This window comes from Canis lupus, chromosome 5, assembly GCF_011100685.1.
Source record: "Canis lupus familiaris isolate Mischka breed German Shepherd chromosome 5, alternate assembly UU_Cfam_GSD_1.0, whole genome shotgun sequence".
Taxonomy (NCBI): domain Eukaryota; kingdom Metazoa; phylum Chordata; class Mammalia; order Carnivora; family Canidae; genus Canis; species Canis lupus.
The window spans coordinates 31,758,341-31,780,428 of NC_049226.1; the positions used below are offsets into that span (position 1 = coordinate 31,758,341).

Consider the following 22,088-nt stretch of genomic DNA (forward strand, 5'->3'; position numbering starts at 1 on the left):
CCCACAAATATGGAAGACCGCCATTTTGAAACACCCCTGTTCTGTCATCTTAACTCTTTTGGAACAGGTGGTTCACTCATATCACAAATAAGTGGGGGTAGCCCCGGTGGCGCAGCGGTTTGGCGCCGCTTGCAGCCTGGGGCGTGATCCTGGAGACGCTGGATGGAGTCCCGCGTCGAGCTCTCTGCATGGAGCCTGCTTCTCCCTCTGCCTGTGTCTCTGCCTCTCTCTCTCTGTCTCTATGAGTAAATAAATAAAATCTTTAAAAAAAAAAACCAAATAAGTGGGCTATAGTTTTCTTTATAAACAGTTAAGTCGGGGATCCCTGGGTGGCTGAGTGGTTCAGCGCCTGCTTTCAGCCCAGGGCGTAATCCTGGAGTCTCCGGATCAAGTCCCACATCGGGCTCCCCCCACATGGAGCCTGCTTCTCCCTCTGCCTGTGTCTCTGACTCTCTCTCTCCGTGTCTCTCATGAATAAATAAATTTAAAAAAACACAAAAAAAAACCAGTTAAGTCTGATTTTTTATGATACAAGAACGATAGTTTTCAGGGAATGCTCAGGAATCACCAATCACAGATCTCACAAAGCATGTGTATCAGTCAGTACGGTGTGGACTGCAAGGAAGATGGCCCAACAACGAGGACTATTATGGCCTCACAAGACAACAAGCCTACAGGTAAACACTCCAGAATTCAAGACTCAGGAGCAGGGGCTGACTTTTCTTTGATTCTCTTAGCTGTACAATTCATGGTGCCAAGGCAGCTGCCACAGCTCTGGGCATCCATCACATCCCCCCACACGATAACATTTGAAGTTACAAAAGATCGGGGCAGTTCCTCCCAGATAGCTCTTTTAAGCAGAGAGGAAAGCTTTCCTAGAAGCCCCAGTAGCTTTCCCTGATGCATCATTGGCCTGGATTGGTTGGTGCACACGCCCAGCTGTGAGAGATGCTGGGGAGTGAACCACGGGCAATTTTCAGCCCGTTCTTGCTGGAGCTGGGCTTTGCCATGAAGGGAAAAGGGGGCAGGCGTTGCTGGATGGGTGACCTTGGGTCAGTTCACTTTCGGCAAATGACACTATTCATTATATGCTCTTGTTCCCGTTACCATGTTAGAGGCATTGGGGGTTCAGGGTTCCAGGGGTTCACCTTTTTTTAAAGATTTTATTTAATTATTCATGAGAGACGCACAGAGAAAGGCAGAGACACAGGCAGAGGGAGAAGCAGGCTTCCTGCAGGGAGCCTGATGTGGGACTTGATCCCCAGACCCCGGGGTCACGACCTGAACCTAAGGCAGACGCTCAACCACTGAGCCACCCAGGTGCCCCCAACCTAAGTACATTTAAAAAAAAAATTTTATTTAGCATGAGAGAGAGAGAGTTGAGGGAGGGACAGAGGAAAAGAGAGAGAGAGAGAGAGAATCTCAAGTAGACTCTCTGTGAGCACAGAGTCCACCATGGGGCTCAATCCCAGGTCCCCAAGATCATGACCGGGGCCGATATGAAGAGTCTGACACTCAACTGACTGAGCCCCCCAGGCACCCTTCAACCTAAGATAATTTTACCTCCAAAGAAAAACTGCCAGCAAATGCTGAGTTATGCTTCAGGATATGCACACAGCAGTATTTAGGGGAAGGAATACGGGTGTTTGTGATTCACCCGAAATGCATCCAAAGGCAGGGTGGCTGGAGAGGCCGCAGGGGAGGCCTGAAATGAACGTGGACCTTCCTCCCACCACTCCAAGTGCAGACAGATCTGGGTCCACCCCACCTGCATCCCACCTGCTCACCCACTTCCTGGGAATCGGACATGGGGGAGTAGGTGCGTGTGGGTCAGAGACTGAGGCTGTGGCCCGACTCTCTCTCCAGGCAAAATAAGTCCGCCTACATGGTCAGCAAATGTCTCAGGCCCGCCACAATCTAAACCTCTCAACCAAGGACAACCATTCCTGACCTCACCGTGTGGACCTCTCCAGAGCTACAGGGACCAGAGTCAGAGTGTGGTTCTGGGGGGTGGGGGGCCCGGCCATGCCGCCAGGGTGGAGGACTCTTGTTCGCCTCCCCAGGATGCAGTCTGCTCCTCCCAGCAGAAGCCCAGGATTTCCCTGTGGGCTCCTCTTCTTCCTCTTCTCTCAGGTGGTACCACATGTGTGGGATCTCACCCCACTCCCGCATACACACACCCCCACCTCGGGGCTCGAGCCTATGACCCAGCCTGGCCAACCAGAAGCTCTCGCTTCCTCGGCCCGGTGACTGGTTGATGCTGGGAGGACCAGGGCAGGTGTTCACTTGCTGTCAGAGTGGACTTTCTAGAACACCAATTTGATTAGGTCAAGGCCCCGCTTAAAACTTTTCAGTGGGGTGCCTGGGTAGCTCGGCCTACTGGGCTTCTGGCTCTTGATTCCAGGGGGGTGGTGACCTCAGGGTCATGAGATGAGCCCTGCATAGGGCTCCAGGGTCAGCATGGAGTCTACTTGAGGTTCTCCCTCTCCCTCTGCCCCTCCTGCTCATGCTTTCTTTCTCTCTCTCTCAAATAAATGAATATATCTTTTAAAAATTTTTTTAAAAATCTTTCAGTGGCTCCCTTGTGCCTAGACAACCTCCAGACTCCTTAACATGCCATGCAAGACCCTGATAACCTGCTTCCCGCTGGCCTCATTTCAGCCTCCAGTCCTCCTACTTGCAGCACCCCCACCCCCCGACCCTTTCCCAGCATCAAAATGATGCCAAGGCTTTGCATATTCCTTCTTTCTGCTGGGACCATCTTTCTCCTGCTTCCCTACCTGACACGGTGACTCAACCCTTAGCACCCAGCTGCAGCCGCACATTCTCGGGGAGGTGACCACCCCCCTCCACCGAGGCAGGCACACTCTTCCTCACCAGCCCTCTCACACTTCTCACAGTGCATAACTACCCCGCTCTCCACAGTTTACACAGCTTTCGTTCCCAGCACAGGCCAGGCCCCTCCAGGATGAGGGTTACATCTTCAGACGAATCTCGATTCCAGTTCGCCCAGGACGGTTTTGGCTTTTGTGGGATGTCCCCGTGGGATGAATGGTGCCCTCTCCACTCTCCACAGCGTCCTGGTTTGGATGATGACTTATATGTTCACCGTACTTAAGCAGCATCTGCAAAGGTAGTTTTCCCGGGAATGTGCGAATAAGAGATCCTTCCTAGGGCTCATTTCTTCTACCAATTAAAGAGCTGAAGTAGATGACCTCTGACTTCTCCACTGCTCACACTGAATCAAGTAAATCAGGAATCTGAAAGGCTAAATCCAGCAGTTCTGATTAAGCGCTCCCTGGAAAAGGACCCTCTACATAGAATCAGAGAATTCTGCATTGCAACAACCTATTCACGCTTGCATCAGCACCCAAGAAACCTGGGGGTACCTGGGGGGCTCAGTGGTTGAGCATCCGCCTTCATCTCAGGGTCCTGGGATCAAGTCCTGTATCAGGCTCCCTGCAGGGAGCCTGCTTCTCCCTCTGCCTGTGTCTCTGCTTCTCTCTCTCTCTCTCTCTCTCTCTGTGTTTCCCATGAATAAATCAGTAAAATCTTAAATTAAAAAAAAAAAAAGAAACCATTACCTGCTATGACCCCATAAATATGTTAGATCCTCCTCAAGACATTTCCCGCAGTGACCCCACCAGTGGCTGCATGTGCTCCCAACAGAAGAAAACCAATTTTTGTGTGTTCTCAAGATGCATGTGGCATCAGTGGCATCATTAGGGCCCAGACATGCGTCCTGAGCTGTCAGGTGTTCCCATTCCTCACCTGTACCTTCCGCCCTCCCCAAGGGCACGTGCACCTCTGCCAATGCCACATGGGGAACCAAGCCGCCCCTAGGTCAAGGCCGGGAGGCCAGAAGCCCTCCACCACTGATACACAGGCAGCAAGTGGCAGCGGCCACATTTCATGTTGGTAGAGCAAGGTGTGCCAGTTACTCTGTGCAAAACCGTGGTAAGGAGCACACGATGGATACTGTGCCATCTCGATCTTCCAACTGTAAGACTCAGTGTCTTTACCCACACCTTACTGCCAAAATTCAGTGCAGTTAGTGTTAGATCAGCCACAGTTGAAGAATTTAAATATTCCACAATCGGGAAATAATACTAAATTGCTTAAAATACCCTTGGTCACTTATTAAGTGATCCTTACACTAATAGCCCGTGAATTTTTTTTTAAAATTCGATGCCTCGGCCTTTTATTTTATTTTTTTACAATTGGGTATCAGTGGAACATGGCTTTGGTTTTAATAAAAGTTGCAGAGGGGCACCTTAGTGGCTCAGTCGGTTAAGTGCATGCCTTCAGCTGGGGTAGTGGCCTCCAGGTCCTGGGATCGAGCCCCAAGTCAGGGCTCCCTGTTTGGCAGGAAATTTGCTTCTCTCTATCTCTCCCTCGGCCCCTCCTCACCGCTCATTCTCTCTCTTGCAAATAAGTAAACAAAACCTTTTTTTAAAAAACTTGTAGGAGGTGGCATTTACCAGAAATGAAATTTCCCTAATGGTTAAAAAAAGAAAAAAAAAGCTTATTTGCATAACTTGTACACTTCTACCTCCCATGAGACACCAAACAAAAATAAATTTTCCAATACATTTCATGTTAGCTCTCTACAATGCAAATCTCAGTGACCCAAGACAAACTTCCTCTGAGGACATTAAAAATAAATAGTACCTTGCCTTTCCCGCTATTGCTTAGAAAAGATACTCAATCGACATCTCATAGATCAAATCTCTGGTGTCCAAAGTGAAAAAAAAACATCTCTGGTGTCTCACTAACCTAGTTTAAAATAATTCCACAGTGATACCTGGGGGGCTCAGTGGTTGAGCATCTGCCTTCAGCTCAAGGCGTGACCCCAAGGTCCTGGGATCGAGTCCCTAATCGGGCTCCCCATAGGGAGCCTGCTTCTCCCTCTGCCTTAGTCTCTGCCTCTCTCTCTGTGTCTTTGGCTTGATAAATAAATAAAATCTTTTTAAAAATTAGGAAACATCTTCATATCTGCTTCTGCAGTGAACCCAACATTGACATCATGTTACTACGCCAGGATCTGCCCATCCATAGGGAACCACGGGATCCACAGGTGCTGCACTACCGCTGCTTTGCTCATCACTGTATTTTCACTGACTTAGAAAGCGTGGGCACATGGTGGGCATTCAATAAATATTTGTGGAAGTGAGAGAGGCAGTGAGGGAGAAAGGGCGGAAGTATAAATAGTGTCCTGAAACTCGCTTTAAAATGTAACTTGGAAAAAAAAAAAAAAATGTAACTTGGTTTTATAGCCTTTTTTTTTTTCTCACAAGGTAGACTTTTAGGTCACAGGTGGGAAGGGCCAAGAGTCATGTGATTCTCGATATCTGGTAAGTTTATTTTCTATCGTCTGAAAAGAAAAGATTTAAGACATTTTGAGCTATTATGTCACTGCTGGCAACAAACCAGTGCCACCTAGTGGTCCACACAATTCTGGGCGAAATGGCCTCTGCTGTGAAGACAAAAATAACTGAATGTTTTGTCCGTGTTTGATTTGGGGGTTATTCAGAGAACTGAATCACTTACTAAAAGACCTTTCTAGAAGCAACATAACCATTGTTACCACTGTGATCTGATGTACATGAGAGGGTTTTCTGTGATCTGATGTACATGAGACAGTTTTGGTAAATTTGTTAACATTTCTCAGAGCAAGCGGTAAAACCAATGATTAAAACAAAGTAATAGGGATCCCTGGGTGGCGCAGCGGTTTGGCGCCTGCCTTTGGCCCAGGGCACGATCCTAGAGACCCGGGATCGAATCCCACATCGGGCTCCCTGCATGGAGCCCGCTTCTCCCTCTGCCTGTGTCTCTGCCTCTCTCTCTCTCTCTCTCTCTGTGACTATCATGAATAAATAAATAAAATCTTTAAAAAAAAAAAAAAAAGTAATAGGAGCAGCCCAGGTGGCTCAGCGGGTTAGTGCCACCTTCAGACCAGGGCCTGATCCTGGAGACCCGGGATTGAGTCCCAAGTCAGGCTCCCTGCATGGACGCTGCTTCTCCCTCTGCCTGTGTCTCTGCCTCTCTTTCTTTTTGTGTCTCTCATGAGTAAATAAATAAATAAATAACATCTTAAAAAAAATAAAACAAAGTAATAGATCATATTCTTCGTTTAAAGATCATTTTAGGGACTCCTGGGTGGCTCAGTGGTTGAGCATCTGCCTTCGACTCAGATCATGACCCTGGGGTTCTGAGATTGAGTCCTGCACTGGGCTCCCCGCAGGAAGCTGCCTGCTTCTCCCTCTGCCTGTGTCTCTGCCTCCCTCTGTGTCTCTCATGAATAAATAACATCTTTTTTAAAAAAATCTCTTTCTTTCTCTCCTCTTTCCCTGACCTTGCCTGGTCTCTGATTTACATAGCGAGAGATTTTTAAAACTGCATGCAGTATGGGGCACCTGCGTGGCTTAGTCAGTGAGGCGTCTGCCTTCAGCTCAGATCCTGATCCCGGGGTCCTGGGATCGAGTCCTGCATGAGGCTCCCTGCTCAGCAGAGAATCTGCTTCTCCCTCTGCCTCTGTGTGCACTCTCTCTCTCAAATAAATAAATAAGATCTTAAAAAAAAAAACTGCATGCAGAAAAAGACAGGTGTGCATTGGAATTGCTCAATAAATGTTTGCTGCAGGGATCCCTGGGTGGCGTAGCGGTTTAGCGCCTGCCTTTGGCCCAGGGCGCGATCCTGGAGACCCAGGATCGAATCCCACATCGGGCTCCTGGTGCATGGAGCCTGCTTCTCCCTCTGCCTGTGTCTCTGCCTCTCTCTCTCTCACTGTGTGCCTATCCTAAGTAAATAAAAATTAAAAAAAAAGAAACAAATAAATGTTTGCTGCTGATACACATACAGGAGCCCAGTAAGTCTTGTGGAAGGGAAGGAGAGAACCTAGAACATTAGGAGATGAACATTAGGAGAGATCCTAGAACATTAGAAGCCACAGTGAATCATGAAGATTTCAAAGGCCACCTAAAACCACTGCAGTAACAATGAAAATATTCGAGTGTCCTGAGCCTTCATCAGTAAGGAAACACTCCTGCCCTAAAGATGACTGTTGGGGTGGGGATGTCCTTGTTTTTTTAGATATTCATAATCTTTTTTTTTAAGGTTATATTTATTTATTCCTGAGAGACACAGAGAGAGGCAGAGACACAGGCAAAGGGAGAAGCAGGCTCCCTGCAGGGAGCCCAATGTGGGACTCGATCCCAGGACCCTGGGGTCATGCCCTGAGCCGAAGGCAGACGCTCAACCTCTGAGCCACCTGGGCATCCCCTAGATATTCATTATCTAAATCTCCACAATTATGAGTCTGGGTAGAAAAATTTCATCAAAATGTGAAAATCGTTAACCATCAACTAGCTTCCATTTAGTCTCCTTGCGAAAACTCCTTCCCACTTAACAATCACTCAGGTCTACCTCCACCTGTCACGCTGACAGCTTGTCTCTCAGGGGATGTATGATGAAGTAAAAATACTGTCAACGACAATTTATCACAAATTAAAGTGCCGCCTCTTCTGACAGAAGAAGAAATCCATCACCAAGTAGGTAAAAGTGATGGGAAAATGGCCTTAATCGTAAGTGAAGCTGTTGATGGACAGATGAGAATATGATGGAGCAAATGATGCTTCCGTTTGGAAGCATCTTTTATCACATAATCAGTTACTCCCAAATTTACTGGCTGAAAACAGCAATCACTTCGCTAGCCCCTTCACGTCTACAGTCAGGAATTCGCAGGGAGCTGGGCTGGGCAGTGCTGTCTCGGTCTCAGAGTCTCAGGATTTCAGGTGGCCACAGTGGGATACAGGCCCCCCTCCTCACACCCAGGTACTCCGCCCAGGTTAACCCCTGACAGGTGTCTGATGCCCTTGGGATAAAGCCAAAGAGCATGCACGCGCTCCACGCCGTCACCCACGCTGGCCCAGGGTGGACATCGGCCACTTTCCCTGTCCCAACAACTGTCTCAGTTTTCGGGAACCCAACACCTGCCTTGTCGTATCATCACCTGAGAGGCCTCCTAGCAATGTGGCTCCCTTCCCCATCCCCGCGGGAATCCAAGCCCCCCCATCAGAGCACCTCCTCCGTGGGATACAGGGATTGCTGGCGGCTGGACGTGTGACCCACACGGAGCCAATCAGCATCCTTTTCTGTGTAATTGCCACACACATTCTCCCACAAGCCTGAGAACTCAAATCTACCTCCGCCGAGAAAGACTGTATGAAACCAACACAGAGACAACCAAAATGAAGAGCTGGAGAGAAAGAAGTCTTTATGGCTGGTTTAAACTCCTGAATTCTGGCCTTCCCGGAAGTCAGTCTACCCCTGGACTGGACTCACTGTGTGTCCCAATGAGGTGTCTGTCCTCATCGGATGGGGGCCCCCAAATGTGGGGCGACCATCCTGTGGAGCTGGTGGTGCAGGAGGTCACAAGAACTCACCGGAGGCAGAAGAAAGGAGATAGTTTACTGAATACACTGCGAGGGAGCAGGTGCAGAACAGCAGAGGAGAGGCTGCCTGCCAGGAGGCGGCAGGCAGGGGCCGGTTTGAAAGGGAGAAGATGAGGAGTTCTGGGGACAAATGGAATTTCCTTTTTTGGTAACTGTGCCTGGTTGTAAGGAGCCCATTGGCCAGTTAGGGCTTATGGCCATTTTGAGGTGGGTCCTTTGACAGACAAGCCTGTGTTCAGCCAGGGGGTCACTGGGGGACCCTTTCTGGGTTCCATGGTTCAAGCCTGTTTGCCTAAACAGGCAAAGCCTCTACATTCCCTCCTACTGGTCGTTGATAACAAATTATCTGCAGTGGCTTCTTCCTGCTGAATGTGGGGTGTAGAGATGTCCCTCCTGAGCTTCTCAGTCCATGGGGGGGTGGTCCTGTGCAGTCATAGATCAGAGCATGGTATTACATTAACACACCACTAGGCCATTTGGGTGAAATTCCTTGGTGGTCAGGTCTATGGGTTTGGGGAGGGGACCCTCCTGGTATGGGCTGCAATCCCTGTTGAATCATCATTTGTATATGGAATTGCTGGATTCTAGAAGAGATAAGTTGCTTTTTATTATTTTATTTATTAGAGAGAGAGAGAATTTGTGCACAAGCAGGGAGAGTAGCAGGGAGAGGGAGAAGCAGGCTCTCCGCTGAGCAGGGAGCCCAACCCGGGACTTGATCCCAGGATCCTGAGCTCATGACCTAAGCCTAACGCAGATGCTTTACCTACTGAGCCACCCAGGTACCCATAGAAGAGACAAGTTAAACAAAGAGATTAAAGAAAAGGGACCCCTGACCTCAGGGGTCCTAAGAAGGGAAGAAGCCAAGAGAGCCATGAGCAGGTTTCTTTGCAGGAAATCCATCCTTGTGTTGCATGGTCTGGAAGGAGGAAGCCCAAAGCTTACTATGAGAAAGACAAACCTTGTCCCCCGAAGGGGTGATGATCGTATCGTGACAGCAGGACATTGTGGGGGGCAGGGGTGCCAGGGTGTGGGGACAGCTCCTGGTAAGGTATGATTTCTGACCAAGTACATTCAGAGAGGTCACCCTGAAGGAAAAGTTCAAGAACGAAGCCTAGGAGAAATCGTGTTTCGGGAGGAAAATATTCAGGGAGGTTTTTTTTTTTTTTCTTTTTTTAATTTATCTATGATAGTCACACACACAGAGAGGAAGAGGCAGAGACACAGGCAGAGAGAGAAGCAGGCTCCATGCACTGGGAGCCCGACATGGGATTCGATCTCAGGTCTCCAGGATCGCGCCCTGGGCCAAAGGCAGGCGCCAAACCGCTGCGCCACCCAGGGATCCCTTCAGGGAGTTTTTCTAAGATAAAACAGAATAATGGAATGTGAGAGAGTAGGGACAGGGACGGGCTGGATGTGTGGTCCCCTAGGCCCCTGGATGTGCATCACCCAAGTGTCATTTGAAGAACAGGTGTACATCTCCAACAGGCTAGCAACTGTGGCTTGGTGGAGGGCTCCTCATCTGCAGTCAGGGAGTTCTTGATTCTGGAAAGATGGCTCCAAAGGGACAAGCCGTGAAGTTTTACACCGCTGTTGGAGGGGTCAAGAGAACTTAGTATGGCCTGACCCAGACAGCTTCAAGTGGCTTTTTGTCCTGCAAAGAGTCTTGAGGTCTATGCAATCCCCAGATGTAAGCTCTGGATGTAGGTTACCTGAGAAACACGGGTCAGGTTCTGGATCGTACTGGTTTTAGTGGCCGTTAATGGTGGAGACGATTCACCCTAGGGAGAGGACATTGACAGATGACAAAATCTTCTACTCTGAGAGGTGAACCAATCATTACAGGGAAGGGAGGGATTGGCTTAAACTGTCAAAGTGAATATTCATGTTAGTTAGAAGCCCTGTCCCATTTTAATGGAAATCTGGAGTCCATACACAACACTCTTGTTTTTAGAAAGCATAGGTTCCTCTGTGAGCTGCAGTCAGGATATTAAGGGCCATTCGGTTTTGGAGGGCCACCTTTTGAATTTGTGGGTGACCTCGAGATGGGTTTTATTAAAGGTGGTTGTCATGTACTTGGCTAAAACTTCTAGTTGCTATTTTATGTCAACAGAGGTGGCTTCTAGGACAAACACAGCAAAGGGATGAAACCATCAGGAAGTTTCTTTGGGGCACCTGGTGGCTCAGTGGGTTAAGTGTCTGCCTTCAGCTCAGGTCATGATCCTGGGGTCCTGGTATCGAGCCCTATGTCAGGCTCCCTGCTCAGCAGGAGAGCCTGCTTCCCCAACTCTGCCTGTCCCGCGGCTCCCCTCCATGCTCTCTCACTTTCTCTCTCAAATAAATAAATAAACCTTAAAAAAAAAAAAAGCCCTCTTTGTTTCATGTTTAGCCATAACAATATCCTAATTACAAGGACTCGCTGGCAAGTGGGAGAAGACTTTTCTTTTTTCTCTTTTTTTTTTTTTTTAATTTTTTTGGAGAAGACTTTTCTAGGGAGCTATGGGCATCCCCAGGTGCATCAGTCAATCCAATCACGAAGACAGTGGGGTTACCCTTATTTCCACAAGTCCATAGTTAACTCCATAGAGCACGGTGCACTCTGGCTTGTAAGGAGTGATTTTGTCATCCCAGCCATACAGAATTGGTCAAGGTGCTAGCTGAATTATACAGATTGTTGGAGAATCCATCCCATTTTCTAGCTGTTCAAATAATCATATCCCCATGGGGTCCTGTTATCTCCACAGAATAACAAGCATGAAGATAGTCTATACACAAGCTCCTGCGGCAACTTCTCTGAAGTTGACCTCAAGTTGTTGAGCTTTGGCAAACAACAAGCATTTGAAGACCATGAGAACTAGAATTTAATATCTGCAAAGGTGTGTTACTGAAACATAATTTTTCTCTCTAAAATTATGGGATCCCTGGGTGGCGCAGCGGTTTGGCGCCTGCCTTTGGCCCAGGGCGCGATCCTAGAGACCCGGGATCGAATCCCACGTCGGGCTCCCGGTGCATGGAGCATGCTTCTCCCTCTGCCTACGTCTCTGCCTCTCTCTCTCTCTCTCTCTCTCTCTCTCTCTCTGTGTGTGACTATCATAAATAAATAAAAATTTTAAAAAAATTTAAAAAATAAAATAAAATAAAATAAATAAAATTAAACCATTATTGGAGGCGCCTGGGTGGTTCAGTTGGTTGGGTATCTGCCTTCAGCTCAGGTCATGATCCCAGGGACCCAGGATGGAACCTGATATCAGGTTCCCTGTCTACTTCTCCCTCTGCTCGTGCTCTCTCTCAAATAAGTAAAGTCTTTGGGACTAAAATCTACCATTATTTTCAGAGATAACCAAATCAAGACTAATTTGTCCAAAAAACAAGTACAATTTTAATAAACTTGGCCTAATTATTTGCATAGGCTCAGCAAGAACAGTGATTGCCTGTATAGATATTTTATTTTTATTTTATTTTTATTTTTTTTGTATAGATCTTTTAGAATCTCCTTTGCCGGAACATTCATTCATTCATTCATTCATTTATGATAGTCACAGAGAGAGAGAGAGAGAGAGAGGCAGAGACACAGGCAGAGGGAGAAGCAGGCTCCATGCACCGGGAGCCCAACGTGGGACTCGATCCCAGGTCTCCAGGATCGCGCCCTGGGCCAAAGGCAGGCGCTAAACCGCTGCGCCACCCAGGGATCCCCTTTGCCGGAACTTTTTTTTTTTTTTTTTAGATTTTCTTTATTTATTCATGAGAGACAGAGAGAGACAGAGAGACAGAGAGAGAGAGAGAGAGAGAGGCAGAGACATAGGCAGGGGGAGAAGCAGGCTCCACGCAGGGAGCCTGACGTGGGACTCGATCCTGGGTCTCCAGGATCAGGCCTTGGGCTGACAGCAGCGCTAAACCGCTGAGCCAGCCAGGCTGCCCTGCCGGAACTTTTTATGAGGAATCTTGATCAAACTCTTAGTAGCCTCTCTAGGCCAGAAATCAAGCCAAGTACTTGCCATCAGACATGATGCCAGCAGTACAGTACCTATAGATCTGGGTGAATTCCTCTTCCCAAGGTCCTCAAAATAACCTGAGGCTCCTCCACCTGCCAGGAAGTGACATCCTTTACTCACCTGGTGAGGCTGCTGGGAATTCTGTAACCAGGTATCAGGCCAACATTTTCAAGGGGCTTTATTGGCTTCATGTTTCATAAAGTCAACCTTACTTCCTAAAAGCTGTCTGGTCATATCTTAGTCTGTGCATGTCTCTCTCAAACAGGATATTTCAGTGAAAGCCTTGGAAAAATAATCAATATTTCCAAGGTTGTCCTGTTTATAAGATCAGATTCTTAGCAAACTTAGGCAAATGACAACTGCTAGGAAAGAACACCCCCACCCCCACCCCGGAGACTTTGTGAATTTCAGAGTGTTCAGGTAAAGAGAAAAGTAAAATGCTTCAATTTGTTCATGAAATTAATACTTTATCACATTTTTGTAAGTCATAGCTATCTTAAGAGAAAGTTTTCTTAATCTGAAAGAGCAAATACTATTAGAGAGCCACCAAAATTTCAAGCAAGAGTCACAAAAACATAATCATCTTCCTCAATTTATTTAGTCCCATGTTACTAATTCTTAATCAGTTTGAATACAATCTTTTAGTTAGTTCTGGAAATTCTTATCTATCTTAATTTTAATGGGTTTTTTAAAATATTAGTTTATTTATTTGAGACAGCGAGCACAAGAGAGCATGCAGAGGGGCAGAGGGAGAGAGAATCCCAAGCAGACTCCGTGCTGAGCAGGGAACCCAACGTGGGCTCGATCCTAGAACCCCGGGAACATGAGCTGACCTGAAGGCAGATGCCCAACAAACCAAGCCACCAAACCTTAGAAAGTTTTAAAGCACATGCCTATGTAGGATTATAGCTCATGAAGGACAAAACAGAAACTTTGGGTTTCCTGGGCAAAGAGGAGAGAAAACAACTTTGTTTACAATCAAGAGCAGACCAATCATCCAAGAAAACTGTCTTTTGAACAGAGAGAAAGCAGAATTTCAATTATACACCAGTGTACTTTTAAAATCAGCTCATTTTCAACCTTAGTCCATCTCCACCACATGTAAAATTCTTTTCCAAACACTTCCCTTCACGAACCTTCTACAAACTTTCTTCTGTAGTCTGATTTTGTCCCAAGCCATTACTCTGCAAACAACCTATCTCCTTTAGGACAAAATTACCTTCTTTTACCTTCAACAAAAACATATTCCCATTCCTCATACTTTTCTTACACATGCAGAGTTGCTTCCCTTATTCTTGTCAAAGTTAATTACATTCAGGAGAATTTTAACTTTTAGAAACCTTAGTCTCCCGTGGAAATGAAGTAGTAACCAACTGTGAGTCATTACGGCAGCACTCTTTAGATGGTACATTTATAAATCAATTAAGCCCAAAGCATGTTTTCCAATACTGACATATCCTTTTTCTCTGCAACAGGAAGCCAAAAGCACAAACCTGCGATCACTAATCGATGCTTCAGCACTCCATCCTATTTGAAAAAGACCTAAGTGTCCAACAAATTCAGTCCCAATTTTTCACTCAAGCAAGCTTTCAAGTTTCAGGTTGCCAAAGGCTCTAAAGGCTATCTTTTTTTTTTTTAAGATTTTTAAAGTTTATTCATGATAGACACAGAGAGAGAGAGAAAGAAAGAGAGGCAGAGACACAGGCAGAGGGAGAAGCAGGCTCCATGCCGGAGCCCAACGCGGGACTCCAGGATCACGCCCCGGGCCAAAGGCAGGCGCTAAACCGCTGAGCCACCCAGGGATCCCCTCTGAAGGCTATCTTAACGATGACCCATGAGAATACTGAGAAAGACAAGATTCACCGTCATTTTAAGTCCCCTTTTTTGCTGACAAATTGTAACAGAGATCATGAGCTTAACTAACCGTCAGTAAACCTTGGTAGAATAAAATGTCTCATACTTAATGCTGATAACTCTAAAGATGGGTCTTAATTAAACCCAAATTATGTTTCACCTGGGTCCGCTTAAAATGCAATCAATTTGTTCCCCATTGTGAGTTTTCACCTGGGGCCCTGGTGGGGCAATCTGATGTGGGTGGTGCAAGTCCCAGGGGATGTTCTTCGCCCTTGACTGTGATGGGAGGAGCAGCTGCCAATGGTGCTGGAAGCCCCAAGGATGCTCTAGGAGCCATGGATGCAGGTGGCATCCATGGTGGTGCAGACAGAGTGGGGGAGAGGCAGATGCTCAACCGCTGAGCCACCCAGGTGCCCCAAGGATGCCTGGTTTTAAACCTCATCAGCTCCAACAGAGGAGCAGACACCGTGTTTTCCCGCCAACAAGAGGGAATAAAACAGCGCAGGTTGGGCCGGCATAGACAGGGGACTTCCCCCAAACAAAAGGAGTTTCAGCAGCTACTCGGGAATGTTCCTTTAAGCTCCAGGCCCAAGGTAGACTAACCACAGTGGCCCCAATGATCACAGTCATGAATTAGGGAAACGAATGAGGGGGGAGCCCCTGCATCTATTAGGACGAGGAACAGCGAGCCAGCCAGTGTCCAGTATGTAAGGAGGGGGGTGCGTATTTAGCCTGGTTGGCAGCCACACATATTCTGCAAGGGGCTCCTGAGTCAGGGTCCTGATTGACGACCAGGACTGCAATGAGACACCTATGGGGCTGCCGACCATGGGGAGGTGTTTCAGCGAAAGTCCAGCCGGAGGACAGCGTGAAAAGACAGCCGGACCCGATAAAGGATCAGACCTATACAAGGCGACAGACTGTTGGGGCGTCGGCGTCCCATCCCCCAGAGGGATCATGTGATTCAAGGCGACTGACTCGTAGGGTGTCCCACAGCACTAGGGGGTCCCACAAGAAGAGGGCAGTGGCAAATGGCCTGGCGCTTCCCATGGGGGCATCCCCTGGCAGCAGTGACGGCTAGACCCCCATGAGGCCCCACCGGGTGGGAAAGAGGAGGGGGACTCACCCCTCAGCCACGGGGGATCGTGTTCGCCTGCAGACCAAGGTGGTGGCTGGAGCCAGTTGCGGGGTACTCTAGGAGCAGACCTTCTGTTGGAGTCAGAAAGCACAGGGCAGGGGCCCTTCGTGCTCTGGGGTGCAGTTAATCTGACCTGTTTACCCTCAGACCACACTGGGGGGTCCTTGGCCTTTCTGTCCTTTGGAGGGCACTAGGGTTAGCCTCCTGAAGGGCTGAGAAGAGCAAGGTCCCTCTGAAGTGAAAAGGGGACATCCCTCACCCTCCTGGACCAGGGCAGTCTGGCTGGTTCCCCCAGGGCTTTGGGTCTTCACCCAAGAGTCACCGAGGCTGGAGGCCATCAGTCCCCCAGGGAGGATCAGAGCCGGTGCACAAGGGCAAGTCCCGAGAGACTCCCAGAGGACCCACAGAGAGCCCAGGACTGGCAAAGGCTCTGCATGTGGGGTTCCCCCAAATGTCAGGGGGCTGCAGTCTCCCTGTCTAGGCCACCAAATGTGGTACCTAAATGGGGTGTCTCTCCAAGGGATGGGGGCCCCCAAATGTGGGGCAACAATCGGATGGAAGCCAGTACTTTGGGCAGGGAATGAATTCCTGGGAAGCAGAACAAAGGAGAAAGAAGTTTACTGAATACACCTCAAGGGAGCAGGTGCAGGACAGCAGAGAGGCGGCTGCCTGCCAGGAGGTGATGGGGGTGGGGGCTGCTTTTATTTTCATTTTTAAAAAAGATTTTATTTATTTATTCATGAAAGACACACACACAGAGGCAGAGACACAGGCAGAGGGAGAAGCAGGCTCCCCGTGGGGAGCCCAATGTAGGACTCGATTCTACCACCCCAGGATCACGCCCTGAGCCGAAGGCAGACGCTCAACCACTCAGCTATCCAGGTGCCCCAGATCTTGGTTCTTAACACTGAAAAAAACCCTTCAAAATCAAACCCCCCAGGACACCTGGGTGGCTCAGGGGTTGAGCGTCTGCCTTTGGCTCAGGGTATGATGCTGGAGACCCGGGATCAAGTCCCACATAGAGCTCCCTGCATGGAGCCTGCTTCTCCCTCTGCCTATGTCTCTGCCTCTCTCTCTCTGTATCTCTCATGAATAAATAAATAAATAAATCTTTTTAAAAAATCAAACCCCCCTTTATTTTGTTAACTTAAAAATAATGTAAGAAATATAAGAATATTTTCATGGTTACAATTTTTCTGGAAAAAAAAAAGGGGGAGGAGAGAGTAAACGGAGCAAGGACTGGTCCTACCAGACAGATTCTAACACACACTTAAAAGCTCCCAGTAACAGTTTATTATCAAAGAAGAAAGATGGAGATGACTGGAGCAAACCCCAAGTACATAACCAAATACACGTGTACGCTGAGTCAACGTCAAAGACGGCATTTATAGGGATCCCTGGGTGGCGCAGCGGTTTGGCGCCTGCCTTTGGCCCAGGGCGCGATCCAGGAGACCCGGGATCGAATCCCACATCGGGCTCCCGGTGCATGGAGCCTGCTTCTCCCTCTGCCTGTGTCTCTGCCTGTGTCTCTGCCTCTCTCTCTCTCTCTCTGTGACTATCATGAATAAATAAATAAAATCTTAAAAAAAAAAAAAAAAGACGGCATTTATAACTAGCGAGGAGGGCGCCTGGGAAGCTCAGCAGTTGAGCCTCGGCCTTCCGCTCAGGGCGTGACCCCGGGTCCTGGAATCGAGTCCCGCATTGGGCTCCCCAAAAGGAGCCTACTTCTCCCTCTGCCTCTCTCTTTCATGAATAAATAAAATCTTTTAAAAATATATTAGTGAGGAAAGGGGAACGACCCATCCATCAAATGGGACTCAGGTTAACCAGCTTGCCAGCGTCACACTGCCCCTAAGCAGTAGGAGACTGAGCCCGTCAGCTTTCTGCGCGTCTGGCCTTCTCACTTCAGAACCTGCCCTTTTAAACGTTACTGGTGCCTGTCCTTGTGCACCTGTGTCCCAAGCCTCTGACAGGACAATACAAACAGAAGGCATCCACGAATGAGACCACGCAGGCTTGCGGGATCGGCGGGGTGGGGGACACGACTAAAAAGAATTGGAACAAAAATGTAAAACTGCTTGCTGGGGTCGCCCACCCGGACCCACGGGGCGAAGCCCAGCCGCCGGCAGCTCACAGATCCTGCAGGACCAGCAGGTGCACCACCCGGTGCCGCCCGAAGCCCCCCGGAGCGGAATCGCGCGAGTCCCAGCGGAGGCCGAGGGCCTGGCCCGAATCTGTGCAGAGACCCCACCCCCCCTCCAAAAGCGGACCTGGCCCGAGCCTGCGCAGAGGGGACCCACAGCTGGAGTTGGCCGAGTCTGCGCAGAGGGGACCCGCGAGCGGGCGCGAAGCGGCGAGGCGGGATCACCATAGTCTGCGCAGTGGAGGCCCCCGCCTCCCGCAGCGGGTCCGGCCGAGTCTGCGCAGAGCGGACACGGTGGCGGGGGGCGGGGCCGCGGCGGAGGGGAGACCGCTGGGTGCGTAGAGCCAGGGGTTCGGCGCCCGCCCCACGCCGGGAAGCAGGGTGCAGGGAAGACTCTCAGGGGCCGGCCAATAGGGAGAGGCTAGGGTCCCGAGGAAGGTGGGGAGGCCCCCACCCACGGCTCCCCGCGCGCACCGCCACGACCCTCAGCTGTCGCTCCCCCCCACCCCTGTGGGTTCCTGTTCCCTCCTAGGGGCCCGCGAGCTGCCTACCTCCAGCCCCTACCCCCCCACACACACCGGTGCAGACCACTCCTCTCTCTGCCCTGCTCTGTGCCTGGAGCCTTTGCAAAAACACTTGGTTCCTGGGTTCGGGGGGTTACCGAGGGCCCCGATGTGGGGGGCGGGGGGACACACGTGTTCTCACACTTGATTGAGATATTCCTGATATTCCTGCCCTTGGAGTTCAGAGGAGGGGGTAAGGCTTAGGCCAGTAGCGTCCTAGTAAAGGTCTGCACATCCTTTTAGGAGTAGCTTCCAAAGCCCTTTCCTCTGAGAAGCCTTCCAGAGTTGCCTCCGAGCTTCTCTTGTCTAGCTTGCGGGGCTAGTGCTCACTCACACTAACTTGTTTCACGCGTTTCCTCAGTGGGTGCATCTCTGGGTCCCTCTAGACATGGTTCTGTCTTTGGCATCACCCAGCACATAAACATCAATGTGACTTTAACAGGATTGAAATGGTTAGAAGGTGCCAACATTCTAGGGAGGCCTGGAACCATGGGGAGTGTCACAGGCTGAAGAAATGATGGCCCCTGGGCTGGGTAGGGCTGCAGACGTGTTTCCCCCCATTGCTCACACAGTTCATTTTTATTTGAATCCGTGGCCAGCATTTTAAAATGTGGAAATGGCTTTCACATCTACCCACACAAGGTGTAGATGTAACTGTGTCTTGGAGGCTCAGACGTATCCTCACAGAGCCCACATGTCTACAGGTGCACGTAGCAGGAATTAGAGGAGCTCTGCTTTCAGACTCCGCATCGAATTCCCAGATCCCCAGTTCCCACCAATCTCCACTGTCTGCCTGGCATGGAAGCAAAGTATCCCTTTGTCGTGTACCATCTAGCTTCCGTCACTTGTTCTGATGAAGTGCCTGGCCTCTGGCAGGCATGTGAGTCCTTGGTTCTCAGTGTAGGTGGTGGACAGCAGGTGCCTGGGTGGCTCAGGGGTTGAACATCTGCCTTTGGCTCAGGTCATGATCCCCGGGTCCTGGGATGGACTCCTGCATCGGGCTCCTCACACGGGGGCCTGCTTCTCCCTCTGCCTGTGTTTCTGCCTCTCTGTGTGTTTCTCGTGAATAAATAAATTAAATATTTTTAAAAATAGATGGTAGAGAGCTGGAGGGACATAGGGAGCAGAAGAGTCAGGGGCAAAGGGACAGCATGGGGCGAGGCCTGGCACACAGGGAAGTTAGGGGAGACGCTGGAGCACAGGTTTGCTCTTAGGTGAACTGTACACTGGGGCTATTGGTACACATTGAATTGTGCCCCGCTCCCAAACTGTGTTCCTTCCGTATATTGAAGTCCTAACCCCAGTAGCTCAGAATGTGACCCTCTAGGAAGTAGGATCATTGTAGATATAATTAGTTAAGGGGAGGAAATCCTGGAGTAGAATGGGTCGCCGATTCAGTACGACTGGTGTCCCTGTAAGAATGGGGCCATGTAAAGAGACAAAAGCAGGGAGAAGCCATGTGGACAGGGAGGCCAAGCTTGTGGTCACGTGTTTACAAAGCAAGGGGTATGAGGACTGCCCGCTGCCACCAGAGCCCACAGAGGGAAGCCACCTCCAAAACTGCGAGAGTGAATTTCTCTTGGAAGCCGCCCAATCCATGTACCTTGTTACAGCAGCCCTAGGGTACATGACACAGCTCTCAGGTCCAGAGAAGCTGTTATTTCCTTGAACAGATGACTTAAACCTCCACAGTGAGTTTTTTATCATTGTTGTCGGTGAAGGCAGGATTTGAGAAAAGTCCTCCATCCAACAGCATGGAGCCAGAAAACAGATTGATTAGATTTTCCAACAATGCATATGTGAGGTTCAAAGGTTCCAGATGAAGATGGGGATGGAGAGGGCCACAGGAGGAATCTTCAGGTTTCCCAGGTATGAATAGAGGGGGGTCTGAGATGATGAGGGCATTGCTGCAGGGCTGGGTAGGCACCGAATGCTGGGCCCCTAACGCACAGCCTTGACTCAGTGTGCCTGGGATGCTGCTTGAGAACTGGCATTTCTACTAAGCTCCTGGGTGTGACTGATGTATATGGTGTGTGTACCACATTTTAGGTGGCATATGCTCCTGTGGGTCTGGCCTAGAAACCTCTAGAACACAAGCCCCCACGAGGGCAGGGACTTTGTCTCGTGCACCAGGGTATTCCCACAGTCTAGAACGGTGCCTGAATGCCGTAGGATCGCAATTCAGTATGTGTTCCATGAAAACTGGTCAGAAATGGACGGTAAGAAAGGAGAATAGCTGTGAGATGATGAGTTCATCTTCATCCATCTGCTTCATGATCCAGCAGGACATGGGACTAGACATGTACTGTGATTACAGACTAAAGTGTGGGTGAGGAGCTGGAGTTCCAGATTCAGGATTCTGCCCAGATGAAGGTGATCACGGGAGCCAGAGGTGACGGAGTCACTGAGATGTCCCAGAAAGATGGACAAGGGGCTGAGCTTCCGTAACATTCCCAAAAAAAGAAGAAATACAAGGAGAAATGGGTAAAAAAAGTACCCATGGCCAGACCATCACACATTGTGGAAGTCAAGGGAGAAGAGAACTTCAGGGGTGATTTAGGGAAAGAAGGTCAACAGGTAACCTATTTGCTTATTCTATCATTTCTTATTGAGCACCTGCTACATCCAGGGTATGGTTCCAAAGCCAAACAAACAGACAGAGGCCCCTGGCCCCGTGGTGTTTCTTGGGAAGCTTACCCTGTGATGGTGTGCAGATTTCCATCCAGCAGGGGGCTTCATCCCCACGGTAGCCCCTTCTGTGGGACGCCTCAGGGAAGGATGGCCAAGGGAGATGAGGACGCCGGGATTCTGATCCGGTTCTACTCCCACAGCACATGCCCAGGGCTCCGAACCGTAACCCATGGTGACGCTCTTCTGCCTTAGGTACCAGTGGCATGCTCGTGATTCTGGCATCTGTGCCTTGCGTTCCAGACGCTCCTCCTGGGCTCCTGACCTGCTGACCCATCACTGGCTCCCCGGACGCTGCTCCCGGAGGCCCCACAGGTGCCTCACACATGTGTAAGGTGATGTCCCCTTTGCCCTGTCCTCACCTCCAACTGCACAAATCAGACAGTTGCCCAGGCAAGAAGCATGGATGTCACCCTGACGCCTGTCCCCTCGCCCCCTCTTTTGAGGACAGCACCGGTTCCGCCCAGTTTTGCCTCTTTAACGTTCGGACTCGATCCATCTGTGCCCACTGCCCGAAGCCCACTGGGGCTGTCACCCACTCCAGGGCACATCACTGCTGGGGTCACCTGCCCCAAAACCCTACTCGCAGCCCTGACCCACCGCCCATCCTTCAGAAAATGATCCAGATGGTCTTCTAAGCACCTCACTGTGCTTACACCATTCTGTGTTAACCCCTTCACGGGCTCCCCTTGGCCTTCAGGAGGAAGTGCAAACCTCTTGGTCCTCTTTGAGGGGACCAGCACTTCCCAGTTTCCCAGTCTGTCTTCCTGCAGCCTGGGCTTGGTCGCGGGGTGTGTGCGTGGATGCCCGTGGCTCTACTTACCTCCTGTCCATGCTCATGCCGGAGCCTCGTGGAAAGTCTGGTTGTCTCTTGGGGCCTCTGAGGCCTCAGCTTAGAAACTTTGTCACCTGGGGGCACAGGTCCAGGCACCCTGGGGCACTGGGAGGTCATTAGTGCATTTCCACTCCTCCTCCTCCTCTGTCCTTCTCTGTCCTGCTTCTGTTACTGGATCCGCACCATTTCTCCTTTACCAGCAAGCACAGGGCTTAGATTTCGTCTGTGGACAGTGCTGGAGGGACAGCGGTTGCTGTGCTGCTTCGTTTTTTTTTTCTTTTAAAAACTATGTATTTATTTGAGCAAGCATGAGCCGGGGGAGGGGCAGAGGGAGAAGCAGACTCCCCGCTGAGCAGGGAGCCAAAGCGGGACTCAACCCCAGGACCCTGAGACCATGACCTGAGCTGAGGGCAGACACTTCACCC

At 49.8% G+C, this 22,088-nt stretch overlaps 1 protein-coding gene across 21 annotated transcripts in view; it reads right to left on the reverse strand.

The window, feature by feature from the left end:
- Positions 1–22,088, reverse strand: part of ZFP3 (ZFP3 zinc finger protein) — a 91,373-nt gene that overhangs the window by 51,931 nt on the left and 17,354 nt on the right. For 3 of the 21 annotated variants that reach the window (XM_038536501.1, XM_038536502.1, XM_038536499.1), the window contains 2 exons: positions 20,838–21,898; positions 16,708–20,579 (listed from right to left, as the gene is read on the reverse strand). The exons of 9 other annotated variants lie outside the window; for them this stretch is intronic. The gene's annotated coding sequence lies outside the window, so the exon portion shown is untranslated. Of the gene's footprint in view, positions 1–8,444; positions 8,877–9,899; positions 10,232–16,707; positions 20,580–20,837; positions 21,899–22,088 lie in introns of those variants that run through there. 9 more of the 21 variants (XM_038536495.1, XM_038536494.1, XM_038536503.1 and 6 more) reach the window with 7 other exon arrangements.